This window comes from Callithrix jacchus, chromosome 3 (genome assembly GCF_049354715.1).
Source record: "Callithrix jacchus isolate 240 chromosome 3, calJac240_pri, whole genome shotgun sequence".
Lineage (NCBI taxonomy): Eukaryota > Metazoa > Chordata > Mammalia > Primates > Cebidae > Callithrix > Callithrix jacchus.
Genome location: NC_133504.1, coordinates 138,183,315 through 138,204,255, shown reverse-complemented (window position 1 = coordinate 138,204,255; position 20,941 = coordinate 138,183,315).

The window sequence follows — 20,941 nt, the reverse complement described above, 5'->3', positions numbered from 1 at the left end:
ATGGTGAAATCCCATCTCTAATAAAAATATAAAAATTAGCCAGGTGTGATGGTAGGCATCTGTAATCCCAGCTACTTGGGAGGCTGAGCCAAGAGAATAGCTTGAGTCCAGGAGGCAGAGGTTGCAGTGAGCCAAGCTCACACCACTGCACTCCAGCCTAGGTTGCAAAGTAAGACTGGGCCTTTAAAAAAAAAAAAAAACAAAAAAAAAACAAAAAAAAAAACTGGCAAAACAAAACAAAATATATGTTAAAAAATCAATATAAATGTGTCTATAAAAAGCGAAGCTTTGTAGATTATAATGAAAACTAAAATAGACTTAAACAGCCAAATAATAGAAATTGGTTATATAATTCTTATACAGAAGACGTATTTGGATGCAATACTTTAAAAAGATACATGTGAAATAAAAAGTTAATGCTCTTGGATTTCAGAAGTCTATGAAAAAGCTACAAAAGCTTTTAAAGGAAGTTAAGACAGTTCAGATGTCAAAAGTAAATGTTTGCAAATCTTCACTTTATTGGGCGAGAATTAATATTATACAATTTTCATTATTTCTGTATGTTAGTTAATATTTCTGTGAAAATGAATTTATTAGCAGTGAATCCTATGAATAGCTTTTTGTGTGTATGTCATGGGGGGGAGCAAATTTTATCCCATATGTCTAATAATCTGTGCCAGGAAATTTGGGAAAATAATGAGATTCTACTAAACTGGAGTGTAGATAGGACATGTAATATTATCTTTTGTATATGATTGATACATAAAGCAAACGACACAAAAGTTCAAAAGAAAAAGCAAGGAACAGTATATCACACAAAAACATATATGAAATGCAGTAGTCAAAACAAAAAAAAGGCTAAGAATTTAAGACAAAAATTACTATTATAATTATCATCATTTGTAGAATCCATTACTAAATATCAAACAGTACTTACCGAATAAGTAGTAATAATATTTGGAAATTACCAAGGCAAATACCTTCTAGTCCTATAATAAATATACCCATATATTCATAAGAGAAGAACAAATTGAGCAATCAACGGACACAGGAATACTTGTATATTAATGAGAAAAATACTACACATACTACATAATACATATGGTATTAATTTTAGTTCAGGAATAAATATTTTTCTTAGAAAATAAACATTATAAACAAAGTAAAACTGTTAATTAACTCCTAAATATGCTTGTTTCCAAAAATTAAATCTGACTTCACAAGACCAGTGGTTATGAGAAGGTCCTAACAAAGCTTTCTGACTACTCGTTAGTTCACATGTATTCACCAGCATCTGAATTACAAGTTATTTTTAAAGTACTTTAGCTTTTTTATGCTTGCTTAGCTCATACAGTTGTCATAAGGAAACATTCCAATTTTACTTAAAAGATACAATTTTACTAAAGGGCATGAATATCAGCAAATCAATTTAACTCATTAAAGACCATTTCTATAACTAATATATTCCTGTAACATATATTTTTCCATATTATGAACAATGATTTATGTGCATATGTTTTCTCGATGTCTGGTAGCTAAATCAGAATGTTATAAATCTTATCTTTGGAGATATTAGGTTGACATGTAATTCTCAAAGAGATTCTCTTCCATATGTTTCCTTTCTTTAACTGTGAAACTATTTCATATGGGCTATTTTCTTCACTTGAAAATCAAAAATGATATATTTCAATTTTTTAGTTTCAGAAAAAAACACACAAGATAGTAAAATAAAATTTTCTTAAACAAAGATGATCTTAGCACTCCATGATTCGTCTCTGAGTGAATCTAAAAACATCTGGTACTCACATTTTTAATTTTTAGCTGAAAAATCAGGACAATTTGGCAGATAACAATTGGAAAACAACTCTCCAGTTAATTTCTACACCTTTATATAAAAATCATCTTACACGATTTAAAAACCTGGATGCAAAGTGCATCTCTAGAAAACTAGTGGTAAATTATATTGCATTGTTACTAGTTGAAAAGTTGATGATAATGTTAGAAATGCAAGTTTTGCAACTATAGTAATGCTTAGCTTTGCAGTTGTAGAGCAGAATTCCTCTTGACCTTAAAGTACTTTACAATGGTTCCTAAGGGACAGATGTCTTGCGTGTTAAATATCTTAGTCTAGTCTTAAAGTTGTATCACGTGTATAAGGGTATTTAGTAAAAATAAATAAATAAATAAAAATTCTTTAAAAATACATTAAATAAAAATATTTAAAAATAAACAGAGTTATAAATTATTTCCCTTAGTGAATTATCAACTGGGTTCTGAATATTATAAAGGAAAGTGGTTTTTCAAAGTTATCCCATTTAATATCAAATATTAAAGGAAAGAAAAATAATTCACCATAGGAAATATATTTCTATGTACATAATAAATAAAAATGTGTATTTCTAGGTACATAATAAATAGACTTCTTTCTATGAAAGATAAATTGATTTTTTGCTGTTGATATTAATTTTATTAAAATGCAAATTTGTTATTTTAGATATATTCACACACACACACACACACACACACACACACACTTTTTAAAATTTGCATATAAAAGTTCCTAGGAAACAGGATTAGGTGGAGAGTAAGGATGTAAAAATGTACTTTCTAACTACCTCAGATTCATATTTAATATATTGAATATAGGAAGTAATTTATTATGTACATATAAATGTGTGTATACATACAATATAGTCCAAGGTAATAATTTTTATCCTCAGTGAAAAGGGATTGGGTCTTTGAGGGTATAGCTGGTAGGATACCAAATCCATCTTCAGTTTTAGCTGTGGCAATATTGATAATATTATTGATAAAATAATATTGCCACAGCTAAAACTGAAGATGGATTTGGTATCCTACCAGCTATACCCTCAAAGTTGAAAGCATACATAGTGTGTGCTTTCAACTACAAATTTTAATAACATTCAGTGGTGGGAGTAATTTTGATTATAAATTATTTCAAATATCTACTCATAGAAATTTATTTTAAAGCCCCAGATCATCATTACCAGGTCCATGGTTTCTACAGAGAAAAGCGGCACGGAAACCACAAGAAAGCCTAATGACTTCTAACGCAGCTATGGCGGGGCTGGTGGTGGTGGCGAAAGAAGCCCATGATTTAGAGCAAAACCTAAGAAAAGGTAATTTTTTTTTTTGCCATTCTACCCTTAAACTAAGAGTCATCTTTCTAGTTCAAACTTCATCTTTTAAACTTGTTATCTAAAGAGGAAAAGAGTAAACAGAATTTTGATTTTTCTTTTTTAATACTGAGACCAAACTTAACCAGAAACTTTCAAGGTGTTTGCTTTTTCTATGTCATTTATTTAAATCCCTAGGATTTATTTTTCTGCCTTGCAGGTACATTCGCCTCGACTCCTTCGCATTCCATCATTGTCAAGCTGATCCATTTTTTTTTTCTTTGTAGTCAGAACAAAACAAAAAAATCTTGTAAATATTTGTCAATTCTAATGACTACTTTTTAACTCAACCAGCTTCAAAAAAATGTCCATTTTTTTCAAGGATTGGCAGACACCCTTAGCATTAATAATATGAAGCTTCAAACATAAACAGCATATTTCACTTGGTTTTCCAATTCTCCATTACAGTCATTCTGCGTACAAACCACTGTATGATATTCAAAATGGTCTTACTTCTAAAGAACAGCCTTGAAGACATATATCCTGAAGGATATGCATATTAACACAAGACTGAAAGATTGTGCGCTGGTGATTGTGGATTAACTCTTTACTGTGCTGCCTACACTGTGAGTTTCTGTTATGGACCAAAATCCTGGGAATACAGTGGCAAGCAATGTCAAAGCCAGAACTGAGTCAGTAAGAGTGTTTGAAATATAAACAAACACCTTCAAAGAGAATTAAAAGAATGATGTTGAATATTTATTTTAGAGAAAACATTCAAAATGGAGGAGTTATATTTTCAAATTGACATAACTATTTATCTGAATTTATGGATGAACAAGCTTTTTTCTAAAGGGAACCTGATAATCTGAATAGGTTCATAGGGTCAGTGCAGTTTATGGATCAAGTTATAGTCTTGGAAATGTAATGGCGTATAAGACCTTTCGTAAAACTGCCTATGTAAAAGTCTGGCTGTGTGGATTGCAGCTCAACATTTAAAGGCCTTTGAGATACTTTTCTATTCAACCATTACTCTGGTTGGGATAAGTTAATACCGGGCCCAGAGGTATAGTCACATAAAAGTAGTTTGTTTATGTGACTATATAAACAAACTACGGTTGTTTGTTTATATATAGTTGTTAAATCAGGCTTTTAGCATTTATTGTGTATTTACTCTGCCCAGAGTGCTTTTAGGGGTATGTGTGTGGGTGTGGGATGTGGCTGGGGGAGACAGGAGGTAGGATTGCATGAAGAACATTTACAGTGAAGAATTTAACATCTGACTGAGTACATAACATGTAAATATTTCAAATGGCTTTAGGACATTCACCAAGTAAAAAGTCTATACGGTATGTTGTATATAAAACTTAGAAGATTTGTTAGAAAAGAACAAAAAGTGAAGGAATGACTTTAAATGGCTTGATTATTGTGATGAATATGCATATTCAATTGGACAGATTAATAAAAACTTTTACTATCTGTTTAAGTAGCAAGTTGCACTGTGAAGATGGTCTCAAACTACATAAATGTGAATGAATTAATGACGATTATCTCACAGAACAATACTTCTGAGTTGAAGATTTGAAATGTGATTACAGGTATAAAACACTATGTAGGTATAAAACAGTATAGTTATATTAAATATATTATTTTTAAATTAGATTATCTTTTCCTCTTTGTTTTGTAGATGAGTCATGTCTTTTTCATGTTTTGCGGTTCTTAGCATAGACTAAGCAGGTAGATGCTAAACAAATTTATTTTTATAATTGCTTTTTTGTAACTGATCCTCAAATGCATTAGCCTTGCTAACTCAGGAAAGTGGTACAATCTAGGGGAACAATCGGCTGTGTTAATTTATAATTATTTTTAGTAGATACAATCATTGTAAATTTCAGAGCAAATGAATGATTTATTCCATTAAATATACTTCATCAAGAAACACAGTGTTTCCTTGAGTCTCCATCTACTACCAGGTTCCATTCAATAGGAAGCACCTGCTAATTCTTGCTGCCTGACCTTTCTATATCTGTGTTTTTGGTCTATACATACAACCTCTTGGTCTCATATAACCTCTTGAAAGCCAAAAGGTAATTAATGACTTAGATGTCAAATGTCTTTCATGAAAGTGGAGACTAAAAAAGGAAACTTTGATTTTTTTTTCTTTCATATTCTGCCTATCCATTTTCTGCAGAAAGAGACAATTTTTGACTGTGTGGAAAAGTGTCATTCTCCAAGCACTGTCATAAAAGAAATGGGGATAAGAAGTCACAGCAAACATAATTAGTGTTCAGGAACTATTAATTAGAAAACCTGACTAAAATATTCATAATGACACTCTATATTAGCCACGATTAGAAACTACTCAAAATGTCCATCAACAGTAAAATTAATGCATTGTGGAAAGTTCCTCAAATCAACATTATAAAGAACAACACACACAAGTTACATGCATTGAACACATAATATGTCACAAAAGAAACAGGCACAAAGTATGATGCATTGCATAATAGACTTACTTAGAAAGAAAGAGCAATAATAATCATCCCTACGATTTTATATGGACCAAAAAAAAAAAAGAAAAGAAAGGAAGGGAATATTTCATAGTGTTGATTATATTCTACTTCTTGAACTGGGTTCTAGTTACATGGGTGTTTTCAATTTGTAAAAACGTATAGAGTTACACTTAGGGTATGTGTACTTTTCTATATGTATGTTATTCCTCAATTAGACAAATAGTTAAAAATAAAGAGATAAATAAATATGTCAACAAAAATGAGAGTACAGCAAGGCCCTTTCTCCCATTGTAAGTGAATGATTTTGTGTTGAAAAAAATAGACGTGAAATTCACTGGATACTTCCCTTTAGAGATAAAATGATAAATAATTCATCAAACCAGATGTTCTATTTCAAATATGTATTACTTTACTTTTAAATAGTTTTTCTTTTAGTTTTTATGATATTTTATATTTGACAGTTGCCACTGAAAGTGCAAATAAAAACAAACATAGGGCCGGGAGCGGTGGCTCACGCCTGTAATCCCAGCACTTTGGGAGGCCAAGGCGGTTGGATCACGAGGTCAAGAGATCGAGACCATACTGGTTAACATGGTGAAACCCCGTCTGTACTAAAAATACAAAAAATTAGCTGGGCATGGTGACGCATGTCTGTAATCCCAGCTACTCAGGAGGCTGAGGCAGGAGAATTGCTTTAATCCAGGAGGCGGAGGTTGTGGTGAGCCGAGATCGCGCCACTGCACTCCAGCCTGGGTAACAAGAGCGAAATTCCGTGTCAAAAAAATAACAACAAAAAAAACCCATAAAACAGATCTTTAATTTTTGTTGTAACTGTTTCTAGCTAATGTTATTTAAAATATAAAACACATCTTTAAGTTATACTGCTAGTCAGTTGACATCAGTTTATTGATTGCTTATTTCTCACAAAAAAGGAAAATAGAATGGGCATACTGTCTTTATGAAAAAAGTTAACATGCACAAACACATTCATTTTATGTGCTATTTGAAACTTGATCGTTATCTGGAGATGTGGAGTATGGACCAAACGTGCACACTGCCCCATACGCAGCTGGATTGGCAAGTGTCTGGACCTTGTAGGATAAGTAGAAATTTGTAGGTGGAAATTGCAGAGATAATTGCAGATTTGCATTCAATTTTCAGAAGCAATACAGAGAGGCTCCGTGCACTTTTACCTCATTTCCATAAAGGTAAAATTTTACAGAAATATAGAGTAATATTACAGGATATAGATATTGATAGAATACACTGATTCATATTTTCTAGTTCTACTTGTGTGTGTGAAGTTCTATGCAATTTTATCACCTATATCAGCTCTTATATTGTCTATTAAAGACAAGGTATTATACAGTTTCAACAACACAAGGGTGCATACCTTTCTTTTCCCTCTTCATAACTACACTCAAAGCCTTCCCTTGGTTCTTCCTCCTCTTTCCTCCACCTGATCTCTATCCCCTGCGAACCGCTAATCTGTCTTTCATTTCTAAAATTTTGTCACAACAAAAATGTTATGTAATTGGATCTGACAGAGTGAAACTTTGTGACTTTTTTGACTCACTATAACTCCCTGATAATTCATCCAATCACTACATGTATCAGTAGTTTGCTCCTTTTTATTGCTGAGCAGTATTACATTGTATAGGTCTAGCACAGTTTGTCTGACCACTCTTCTGTTGAAGGATATTTGGGCTCATTTCAGTGTTTCAATCAGTCCAGATTCAACATATAAGTAACACTGCAAAGAATATTCATGTTGATAATTCCAGCTCAAAGATAGCAAATGTAGGAGACATAGGTAAAAACAAGGTTAGCTCCTTAAAACACAAATGAAGTTACTCAAATCTGAGACTGTAGCAAATAAAGAACCACTGTTGGCCCCTTAGCAAGTGAGAGTCCCGATGGAATAATATCCTAATGGCGATACCAACAAAAGATGAGAAATTTTGGTGTTCAATAATGGATATGAGGAGTTAGACAAATAATGAATTAAAAGGTGCCCAAAGTCCTAGAATAGATTGTGGATTCCTGGAAAAATTGAATATTTATGTGGGGGTTTTCAGGGAGGTCATTGCAGGTGGTGATTTCTTAGATTTGATGGAAATGTACTCAAGTAGAGACTTTTTCGTGGCAGCTAGAAATTTTCTTATTCAAAGTTATTCATTTATTTCCCCCATAGAATTTAAAGTTACATTTTTACATTAAACATAACCTTTTTCTGTCTTAGCACACACCAACGTTTTGTTAGATGCTTCAGTTTGCAGTATATTTAGGTGCTAATACTGCACATCTTCCGTGATGAACAAGTTTCAGACCTGGATACTTACTGCTATAAACAGAAATGAAAATGCATCTTTCTAATATATTAAATTAGTTATAGCTCTGCTGTGGGTCTAGCAATCAGGTATTCAAAACTTGGAAACAGCGAAGGAGAGCCAAGTGGCTTTTATAATGTATTTTTAAATGAAAGTCATAAAAAAATTCCATTTCATTAAGTGCTTAAAAAGAGCGTCTTGAAAATATATTCAGTTCAAGCCCAGTTCCCAAGTGAGTCCTGTCACTCCACAGTAGGTGAGTTTATTTTCCACAGTGGCTGAGTTTGGTGCTATTGAGTTGTTTTCCCTGTCACCTTAGGCAAGCTTGATGGTTAATGGCATCACAAATAGGATATACAGTCAGTTATGGAGTTCTAAACTAGCTTGGATTAGCTATGACTAAAATCAATTACCACAGCCCACTGGTCCACAGAAATCAGGGGGTAAAATTATTCCTGTTTCTAGTGAACATCTGTACTCAGTCTCAAGAGAAGAAAAATATTACCAGCAAAATTGATGCTAATTAGCACCCATGTAGGTAGTCAGAATAGAAACACTGAGAAGAAAATCTGTAAAATGAGCCTGGTTAAGGGCAATAAACATTTTGACACTAAAATTAGCCAAGTATAACAAATGACTTTTCATTGATTTTCTGAAAACCCATATTCTTCACTTAATCAACACACTAAAGAAAAAATTTGTGATTGATGTGATATAGGTCGTGCATTCCATTATTTACCAAATTATTTTTACTTCAAAATATTCATATCTGCAAACTTGTGCAATCACCAAATTTACTGGCTTGCTGTGTATGTTTGCCATAATAAATAGTCCCTTTAGTAGATTAGAATTGGCAAGCTTCAGTCAGTTGACAAGGATTAGTCTTCTGTTTGGCACATTAGATAATAATGCTACTTGTTGTGCCTTAAAAGTCGAGCTGTAGATATTCATTTCTTTAACTTTATACTTTGAGCTTAATGCAAATCAATAAGAATAATAAATATAGCTTTTCAGTCACTTAAAACTTAATATGAATTAATTCTAGACCATTCTCTGAGTGGAAAAAAAGTTGAAAGAATCTAAGAATTATAAAAGAAAAAGCTTAAAAATAGGAGAAGATTGCAGGAAAAAATTATGCTTACTTCGTAAGTTATCAGGTGAGTTTAATTAGCACGTTTGTCTTATATTGCATGGTATCATTTTCCAACAGGAAACATTACTTGTGGTAAAAACATCTTGTTGTATTATATTCCAACTAAATGAATACTGAGGTGGACAGCTTCATTGAAAACTGACTTTCTTTTGGAAAAGTCATACAGTTTGCCTTCTGCAATTTATAACTGATGTGCTAACAAAGACTGATGTCTACTTTCAATCAAATATTTATGCTATCATGTTTCTTGGAAGATGAATTTGTCACTGAAGTAATAATTAACACACACACACACACATAAATACTTGATTATGCAATTGGAGTGACAGCAAGCATTTCATGGGAATCAAGACTGTGGAGATGTTTTTTAATGACATGCCTGTGCTTTTCTACAAAACAGTAATATCAAGGGTAAGAAGTTTACTGAAATTAAGAAATGGTTAAACTGGCTGATTAAACTTTGCTGGTAACTCCAAAACCATATATTCAAACATAATTAACTTTTAAACAGGACACAATATTTTGCTCCCACTCTGACTGACAGGACCCTGTTATTTTGTTGTGTCTGCAGGAACGAGCTCTGTGCCTTTCATGACAATCCTCACACTTATGCACAAAAGCAAGGAAAAAACTGCTTACACCCATACCAAAATATTGCACCTATAGAAGAAGAGCAAGATAATATTTTTGCAATTGTAGAGCACTTCAAAGTTTATAAGATGTTTCCACAAAAGTCTTATGAAGCAATTAAATTGGATATCATCATCCTGACACCAAAGTTAAACAAATTCAAACATCTAACAAAGTTTGTATTTTTGACTGTTAAGGGCACTGAGGTCCAAGACTTCTGTCTACTTGAGTTTCATAAGTGCCCAAAGATTGACTATTACAGTACAGTACAGTACATCATATGTGCATTTAATGTAGGCATATTTTATTTGGCTCTTGGTGAAAATAAATGAATTAATAAACATATAAAAATAAAGTTGCAATGATGTATAAAATGCATATGATTCTGCCTGTTATTCTAGATGATGAGCTATATCTAAGTATATATAAAAGGCAAGGCATAAATTTGCCCTTCCTTTAGTGAGTCTCAACTACCAGGTGCTTCTTATAACGTGCATCTCACCACACTGAGTTTAGTTCAAATAATAAGGCACACATTTTTAAATACCATTAAGCTCTCAAATTTAAGCTGTTCTTGTGTCCACCTAAAGAAGCAGTTAATAATGAAAGTAAAAACTCTTTGTATAGACTTATCATATACATATTTCATATCCACCTCTAAAATGATACCAACTACAAATTGTTGGATTGGTTTGTTCATTGGTTTTGACGTGAGATGAGGAGTTTAGTATACAAATGCCAGTAATTCCAATTCCAAGGTGACGTTTTTGTTCCTTGGCTTTCATCAGTTCAAATATTTTTAGTTTGGTAATCTTGAAGCATGTGATTTTTATCTGTGCATCTCCACTACCTAGCAGAGAGGGGGTGCTACATTAATTACTGCTTAAAATAAATGTTAGATGTTCACACATAGGATGGTGAGTAAGTTAGCTGAGTCATACTGGTGATAAAGCAGAAAAGAGGCAATGTCAGCAGGTAAATAAATTGTGTGCCAGTAGTTCCAAGAGTTGTAGCAGAATCTGAGATATGTAGAGATTTATATTCAAGGGAGATATTGAAGATGAAACTAATAAACTGAAGGTTAAAAGGTTGACAAGAAATAAACTAGGAAATACCAGGGTATTAGCAAATATTACAAAAAAAACCCAGTAAAATAGAAAAGAAAGAATCAGGATTTTTAGATTGGAAAGATATTTATCAATAGAGGATATAAATAAAGTTCATAAGGTAGTTCTGTAAACAGGAACATATTCCCTAGATAATTCAATAGTAATGCTTGAAACTGTAAATTATTAACTACTGTTGATTTGAAGGAGGTACATCTCCACAAAATAGGCAGGATAATTATAGGATTCACAAACTAAAATATTACTTTAGTAGAAGTAAGTTCTAGGTGGCTTTAGACTAATTAAATCACAGGAACCAGATCCTTAGTGAGTTTCTGAAAGAAGCTATTCATAGAATGTGACTGTACTCTTTGAGAAGTGCTTGGGAAGTGAGAGACGGTAACTGCCTGGACTTGGATCTTGTCCCCATGCCTTGCAAACTTGAGCTTTAGGTAAATTACCGAATCCCTCTAAATACCAGTTTTGCCATATACAAATAAACATTTATTTTTATTTGGTAAGGTTTCTGTGAAAATTATATAAAGCAAAAACATATAAAGCCCAGCCTAAAACTTGGTGCATCCTCAATGTTCTAAGAACAGAAGTGGAGGCAGTGATGGCACCATCAGGAACCTAGCATAGTTTCCAAGCATGTACCAAATTATAATTGCTGCCATTATTTTTCTGACATTTTTACTTAATTAAGTGAATTTCTGCCATATGGCACCAGTACTCCCCCTGCTCTACAAAGATGTCTGTTGGAGAGCGTCTGCATATGTAAAGACCATATATGTGGCAGCTCTTTAATTTTATTACCATTAAGGTCAATTATGTTCTTAATTCTGCCTGGAAATAACAGTAGATATCTGTTATCCAACTATTCTTCTGTAGGACTATCATATACATTCTCTTCTCTCAAACTTCTACATTTCTTCCTTGTTCACACTCAGCTGGTGAACTGACTTCTTACTTGACTAAAGAATGAAAGAAATACAAAAAGAATGTCCATGGATTTCTATATTTACGTTTGTTTGCCTATTATCACCTGTATCCATTAACTTAGTTATTTCTCACAGTAGTAATGAAGGAACTCTGTTCCAATCCTCAGTGAATTATTTCATTGGTGTACTTGCTCTGATCCACTCTAGTCATCTCAAGGTCAATCCTCCAGGAATTACTCCTTCTCTTGAGCAGCATCATTTATTTCCTCTCTTCGGGATCAATCCTATTAGTGGATATACAGGTCATTTTTTTTCTATTAATAATCTTACTTATCACCTTTCTTCTAATCATTTCTTCACATTTGTGCTCACGTTTACAGCAAAATCCTTTTTGGAAGCATTGCCTATACTTACGATCATAAATCTCTCCTATTCTCAATTCATTTTAACATTTAGTCATCTGCTCACTTTATAAACAAGTCTTGTCATTTTTACCGGTAATCTTCATGTTGATAAATACAAAGGCATTTGTTGGTCCCCATCTTAACAGAAAACAGTGGCATATGACACATAGATTAATCACTCTCCCTTCCCTTCTTCCCCTAAATTTCAGGTTATCTAATTGCCCTGTAGATTGCTCTTTCTGTCTTCTCTTCTGGTTTTCCCACATTGATTTACTAATGTTAGAGTGCTCCAGAGCTCTGTCTCTCTCCTATTTGTATTCTGGTCTACACTCACTTGGTAATCTCATCCACTCTAATGCTATGAGCACTGCATATTTGTTCTCAAATGTTAATCTCCAGGGTACACCACTCTCCTGAAATCCAGACACATGGATAATACACCTATTCTATCTCCACTTGAATGTCTAGTAGACATCTCAAACTCTACATGGCCAAAACTGAACTAATTTCTTCCTCCAACCCTCAGTACTCTGCTTCTCCAAGAACTTTAAAAAATCACTGTAGAGGAGCATTCCATCTTTTCAAGTGTTCAGACAAATAGTTTTTCCAGAGTTTCTCTTTTCTCATTTAGTGAGAGCTAAGTTCCTATGTTTTAGAAGCCCCTATGTGGTCTGTCCTCTTCTATATCTTCTGCTGTCACACTTTCTTACTGACTCTGCTCTCATCATGCTGAACTCATTGCTATTTCTCAAACTTCTTACATATAATTCTGCTTTTTTTTAATCTCTTCCTGTAATTTCTTTCCATCCACATCTCTCATCTCCTTCAAAATCTTTGCTCACATGTCACCTTCTCAATGAGGCCTGCTTTGACCATTCTATTTAAAATTTGCCACACTGTCTCCAACATGTACCATCCCTCTCATTCAGTACCATTTTATTTTATGTTACAATACCCATCCCTTTCAAACATACTATGAAATTTTCTTATTCATTTTTTATTGATTTTTGTCTCTTTCAATAAGACATATGCTTTACAAATAGTATTTTTTTGTCTCTTTTGTTTTCAAACACCTAGAAGAATGCTTGAAACATGGTAGGTATACAAGAAAATTTTGTATATGTTATATAATTTTCTTTTTCATGACATTTATTGATTTTTGTCTCCTTTAGCAAAACACATGGTTTATAAGAAAGGGATTTTTGTCTCTTTTGTTCTCAAACACCTAGAAGAATGCTTGAACCATGGTAGGTGTACAATAAAATTTTGTTGAACAAATGAATGAATTACTGTATCAGGAAGGCCATTCTTAACATTGTTAAAAAGTAAATAATGGTTGACCATGGAGATTGTCTCTGACAGAGGCAAATTCTGGGATTCAACCAGCAGTTTTAATACCCCTTATTGAATAAAGAAGAGAAAAATAATTTATAGATTCTAAATTCTGAGGCTTTATTTACTTGTCAATTTTCTTTCTGCAGTAGGACTCATTGCATTATTTTTCCTAATAATGCTTAACATACCAAAGAGCTGTGTTGATTCTTCCATTTACCACTGGCCATTTTACCAGATATTCCAGATTCCTCTTTTATTCCTCTGCCAAATAAAATAACCTATCACTATCTGCATGTTTGTAAATTGTCTCTTTTTAGGCTACATATTTTAGCTTAATCTATTTTTATGTTCTTTTATTTTATATTTGTTTCTTCAGTGATTTCCCTCTTCTGAAGTTTTCCTTCATGATTAGGGATTTTGAGTAAGTTAGTATTTCTACACTTTCCCTCTCTATTTGTTTTGCTCCATAAAAAGCCAACAATCTAAATTAAGAAAGAAATACCAGATCACACGTAGCTTTGTTTCCTCCTTTTTCCCTCTTGGCAAGTATTAGTTTCCTTCTATTCCCCAGGAGGCAGATTTTTCTGCTCTCATCCATGGTTGTGTTTGACTAAGTCAGTAAGTTTGCCTACTGACAACGGCATATCAAGACTGGGAAGCTAGCAGTGGTCTATCCAGGAATTAGAGGAATCGTATATCACTGACATCATTTAGAATTGCTGATGAATGATTATCATAAGAAGCAGATCAATGTTCAGTCAATATATTTTTTTTCATTACTAAAGCTGTCTCATTCCTGTATTACCACTACCTGGGATGGGATGCTCTTCCTAGCTACACTTCATAGTCAACAAAACTCGGAAAAGCACACTTCCTTGCCTCCCCACATGGTCATCCACAGAATACTTTTATTTAGACTAAGGAAACAGCCCTATGAGTATAGAATGAAGTCATTTTTCTCATGTTGATTATTCTTCTCATGTTTATATTATGTTATGAATAAATAATTATTATGTATCTTCTATATACAAGGGGTATAAGTCTAATGGCAAAAGGAAATTTTAATAAATATTAAAAAATGTTAAAATTGTAAGAGTGAATTAGGATCATAATACTCGAACATAACAGAACTCTGAGTGTTTTGTTGTTTGAGAGTAACCTTAGCTAGCATTTTGTAGGGTGCATATAAACTCACGAATTTATGGAGAAAACAGTAATCTTCGAGGCTTTTTAAAATAGGACATCCTTTAATAATATTCCCTCTATTGTTTGGCTATTTCATATTTTTCAGGATGAACTAAAGAATTAATGATACTGTAAAAACCTACAGATTATATAGATTTACAAATTAGTGGAATGACGGATGAAAATAATTTGTTACATTTTTACTCAATACAAATACTTTTATCAGGGTATACAATGGCTGTAAGACACTATTTTATCTAAGAAATCACTTCTGAAATCTTTAATGAATATAAATATTGCTTTTGATATCAACTGATTTTTCTCTGCTATCTGAGTATCCCATAAGCATAAACTAAATAAATAATGATATGTATTATAATATCATTGTCTAGTCTTTATTTAACACATGCTGTGTACTGTGCACTTTGCTGAGTGCTTACAGTAGAATTCATCTGTTGGATAAAGAACTATCCTCACTATTTTAATTTTGTTCTGGCCTCTCTTACTGAATTTTATGTTGCCTTACAGTTATCAGCTTATGTGTCTTTTTCTCACCATACTATGACATCTTCATGTGGAGCTTCAATTTGTAAATCACTGTTGCATCCATGAAGCTTGACAGACAATAAACAATCAATCAGTATATTATGTACTGTAACCCACCTCTTGACTTCTCACATTTAATTGGAAATGAAATCAGGAGAGAGTTGGATAATATATGGCATTTTCTGAAAAGATCTAGAAATCTACTTGAGAAAATGTCTGGGTACCAGAGCTATGTAGAGAGACAGCTAGATATGAATTAATGACCCTATAATTATTGCAGTTACCTCTTGCACCACATTTTTACTATCCCTCAAACCACAAGGAAGATTTAGTGTGAAATCTGGTTGTTTGAAAGCTTCTACAACTTGACAGCTAAATACATTATGTGGACCAGAGTATCACCTTATATAAGGTGAATCAATAAAGTTCAAATAAAGTCATTGACAATGCTGATACATCTACCAATTATACAGCATTGCACTACACTTCCCTGACAGGCTTATGCTTTTATATCCCATTAAAGCATCGGAAATAACTCTAAGAGTACTTCCAAACAAACTAAAAAATAGAGTACCCTAGATATATTGAGTGCTTTTTTACAGAGCATCAGTTTAATAGTCCATTTTCTACTTTTTGACTGTGAGAATACAGGTGATCCAACAAATCTGTAAGCATGTTTTCTAGAGTTTCTAAACTTGTATTTTACTTGTATTTTATCTCTTTTCTCATTTTAATTCTTAATTCAATGGCCTTAAAAAATTAGAAAGAATCCCTTTACATTTTGCTTCCAAAAGAACACTGAATAGAATGTAACTTTCAATTTTGTGCTTTAGTTTTCTTTGGGAAACAAAAGGAGAAGGTGACTTTTCTTGGCTAAGAAAATAATCTCAATTCATTCTGAAAAAAAAAAAGATAAAAGTGAGTAAATTAAAAAGCTTTACATGTATAAAATATATTCTATGTTTATGTGTACTATTTTGTGAATGTCCAGGTGCTTTTAAACATTTTTAAATAATTCTAGTATGTTACAAATGTCTTACAGTTACACTAAAACCAAGAGTAAGATAAATACTTTGGTTATAACTTGCCAACAAGGTATATGTCTCTGGAGAGGTATTCTGCATTTCCTTGGAAGAGCTTAATTCAATCCCTGGTGGGTTGTCAGATGTCTCAAAGCAATATGTGACACCATCCTGTAGTTTGAATGTGTCATGACACCATATCATAAGCCTGCTGAATTCTCTGTTGGTTTTATTATTTTTAGATGCAATGTATGTCTCTTCCAGTGATACAAACCACACTCCTACAAGTGACAGGTTTTGAAAATTTGTTACCCGACACATTATACTTGTTACAGCAATTCCTTGAATAAACAAAACATCTCACATTCTACTTTCCAAATATTCCAGATATTATAGTCTTGGAGCCATAGTTAGCTGCTGCAGCAAGTCTGCCTTGTTTGACTTGCAAGTATAGAGGAAGAGCTTGCTATGCTATCTCACTCCAAGTATGAAAAGAAAAAAAAAAAAACACCTGGTTTTCATCAAAGAGCCTTTGAATATTGTTCCTCCTGAGAAGCCTGCTAGCTACTGTGCTTTCATGCTTACCCTTTCTACTGAACCTCTCTCAAAAGCCTTTAAAATTCATTGATGGTTTGATGTATTGCGCAGTCACTGGACTTTCTGTAGCAGGCATCCCAGCTTGAGACTAAGCTACACTCACGCTAAGATTTATATAAGGGAACAAGTTGCCTCATGAGAAAGAACTTGTTCTGCAGATATGATATAGAGTTTTGTTTCAAGGATGGTAGGTCAGCATCAGAGATATAGGGTCATAGATCTCCCTTAGTTAATCCCTCAACCCAGCTGACATGGCCATATACCTCAGTCTGCAGGCAAGTCCATGAGAAATAAAAGATGAATCTCAAATAAAAGCTGTCTGTTTTCTTTCTGGTATTATCTACTTGAGAAATTATCTATTTGAGCACATGTACTTCAGGTATGTAATTGCCAGCATCTTTTACAACACTTGGAAGAAAAACCATTGATTTTTTGCAGTAAGAAAAGACACACAATAATACTCTTCAATATTGAGCATTGGCAGCTCCACTGTGATAATTAGAGAAAACAATCCTTTGGCAGAAACTGTGGAGACTGATGTTTTTGCAATCACCACAGGAAGCAGGGGTATAGCTTTTGATGAGATCCAATAATGGGACCTTGTCTCCTTTGGTAGGTGTTAGCAAGTTTAGTGGCCCCACCGATGGACATCGGGACATGGCTTTTACTTTTCTCATTGAAAGTAACAAGCAACAGCAATATCACAGTGGACTGCAGTTAGGAAGAAAAGATTCCTTAAGGTGGTTACAAGAAGGAATGACCCATGAAATACAAGATGTATTGAGTGTTACGAGCTGGACATGCACTCAACAGGGAAGAATAAAAACATTTTATTCTAGGAAAGTTTACAGTAAATATTATGAAGAATAATAAGAATAACATACCAAAAGTAACAAGGAATGCTATGTTAGATAAGGTACCAGGGAAGGGCTCTTTGAGCAAAGGAACTTGATAAGAATTAGTGCATGTAATGTAATAATTCTTGTTCTTCATAAAGAATGTAGTTTTGCTGTAAGTATTTTATGTGTCTCTTCTCAATTTCCAAGGCATATGTAAATTTTGAAAATCATTTGGGTACTGTTTCACAATGAAACACCAAACTACTGTTTTCATTTTTCTCTTCAATATATGTAGTCATTTCTCTTTGTTATCTGCATGAATGGGTATTATTCCTTAAATATAAGCAAAGGTCTGCATTCTTCAAAACTGTACTTATATACACTGTCTTCATCCCATTTTATAATCTCATTTTTTATAATTATGTACCCACTCGGTGTAGACAAAACCTGTACAGATTCTCTCTATCTAAATATATATTTCTATAAATACACTCATAGTCTATATAGGTAGTTATGGAAACAAAGGTATACTGTTTTAGATACAAATAAAGGATACACATAGACATAGAGACCACTGATACATAATTTTTATTAAGATATTTGACCTCATGTGCGGTCTGACACTATAGAAATATGTCCTATGCTTGGAGATCTCTCAATCTATAGTTTCACCTCTATAGAGTTAATGAAGGCTGACTCTGAATACTGATCATGCTGTCACTTCAAGTCCACGTGTTTGTTTTGTGACCAGTATCAAAGGAAAGTGAGTTGGCTTTAGTTAGAGTCCTTTGTATTGTGGATCTACAGACACAGATGTTTTTTAGTTTTTTAAAGACAGCATCATTCTTTATCATTTTTCACTATGATAGAATCAGAGTATGTTATTTAATTGAATATTCTACTTTTAAAAAACAAGTATTTAAAATGAGCCAAATGCAGAGTAACTGTTATATATGTTAAAGAAGCAAATAAAATGATGACATTGTTCCAGTTCTTTAGAAGAGTAACATTTGTTTGTGGATAAATGACATACAACAATCATGACAACAGAAGTACTAAATGGAAGTGAAAGAACAAGGATGCACAAAATAGAACAAGATGGAGGAGGTGATAAGGAAATATGGCACTGTGCCTACCATATCACAAGTGTAGCTGTGAAAGCTTTGATGAAGAAATTAGAACTTGGCCTATAATCTTAACAGAGTTTAAGATGGATGGGTGTTAATCGGAGGAAATCAGACAACAGAAATTTTGTAGAAATTAATATTATGCAGTAGCATGGAGAACGGATTGGAAGAGGGAGAGATTCTCTGATAAACCTTATATATAAGCATTATATTGAGATAGACATTAATTTGGTGATATATTGTACATTTAGGTTTAGCCCTGCAGAAATTGGTATCTATAATAATGCACTTATTTTCTAACAACACTATTATATTACTGCAATTCTTTTCAGTTATTTTATTTCCCAGGAGGATTCTTGTTGCATAAATTAAATGCATTAATTAATTTCTTTCATAAATGAGGAGAGTGCTTCAGAAATTAGATATATGATGCCAATGGGGAATAAAAGCAAATGTACAGAAGAAGTCCACAGGGAAGGAAAATAGTCAGATAATGTAGTGAGGACAAGGTTGGCAATCTTAGCAAAAATGAAACAACAGATGGGGCATAATTTTTGTGAGTTCTCACACAGATGGTTCACCAGATGGATTCTGCCGGGTTCATACAGCTTATGTGTATTTTTCAGCTGCTTATCATGATAGGCAAGGCCACTTCTGTGCAGGCAAATTCATTCCTTGGTTTAGGTTATTGAAATATAACACTGCAATAAATTGGTAGTTGGTGACATAATACCAAGTATTTTTATTAACTGCCATTTATAATCAGAGGCATGCAGATAATGCTATTTTGAAGACACTAGACTTCAGAAAGAATTTATAGGTCATAGTTTAGAAAATATTACTCAGGAACTTCAGGTAAGTGAGAAGATTTAGAGATTTTAATTTCAATTATTTATTTAATGTATCCTCTTTTGAAATTTTATTTTTAAAATTTCACTTAATACAACATGATTGAGGATTTTATAAGGTTGCAACTAAAAATGATTTAAATAAATTGAGAAAATATCTCTGTAAATTTAATCTAATCCATAATTGGAATTCAACATAACATATTGAATTTTAGTTGATATTTATACTTGTAAATAACTGGTAAATATCAGGCTACTAAGTGATAAAGCCATTGTCTTTAGCACACTGCTATCATAAGTGTATGTGCATGTGTGTACTAATTTTGAAATGAATACTCAGCATCCTTTAGAACAGTTTTCAGTGATTAACAGAACTTCTGAAAAGGAATATCCTTTAGACAAAAGGGAAAATCAACAATAAAATATTTAAACATTATATGTTCTCAATTAATCACCCTTTATTAAGATACTGTTATACAAATTTATGGCACAAACAAAGGTTCTATTTTATTTGGAGGCTTCCCTTTTTTGCTGTTACAAGATGATATCTTAATTTATGGGATTTCAAATTCTGGCAGGAGGGATTTTCCTTATTTAGGCTAGCATAAGGTATTGATTTGTAACATCAAAGGAATCTGATCTGTCTTGAAACATTAAAGGAGGCTAGAAACTAGTAACTTTGGAATATTTCAAATAGAGTTCTCTTTAAAGACAAATCAATGAATGACAGGGTATTTACATGAAACCTATAGAGAGTTGTATTACTTTCTAAATATATTTGTATACATAATTTCATTTGAATCTTTCAGTGGTCCTTTGGGGACAGCATGGTAAATGTAATCATCTCCATTTTATAGATAAGGGAACTGAGGCTTGAAAACTCTGAATAACTAACTACTTTTTTTGCACTCTGAATGACTACCCTTTTTGCACACTTAGAACTAAGTCTCAACTCTGTCTTACTATAAAACTATCAGAAGAGATTTACTGAACACCTACAACATGCTGCAGAAATACAGGTTTGTGCTACTCAGCTGAGACCTGACATGAAGTATATAAATGATGACAATCCTAGAGATTGTGAATCAAAACAAGTTTAAAATTTTACTTATTCATCCAATGATTAATTTTGTAACTTAAATTATCTACCAAAATATTTTTTTCATTCATTGAGATTTGAGGCTTCACAGAACATGGGTAAGACACTTACTATCAAGAAATATTTATA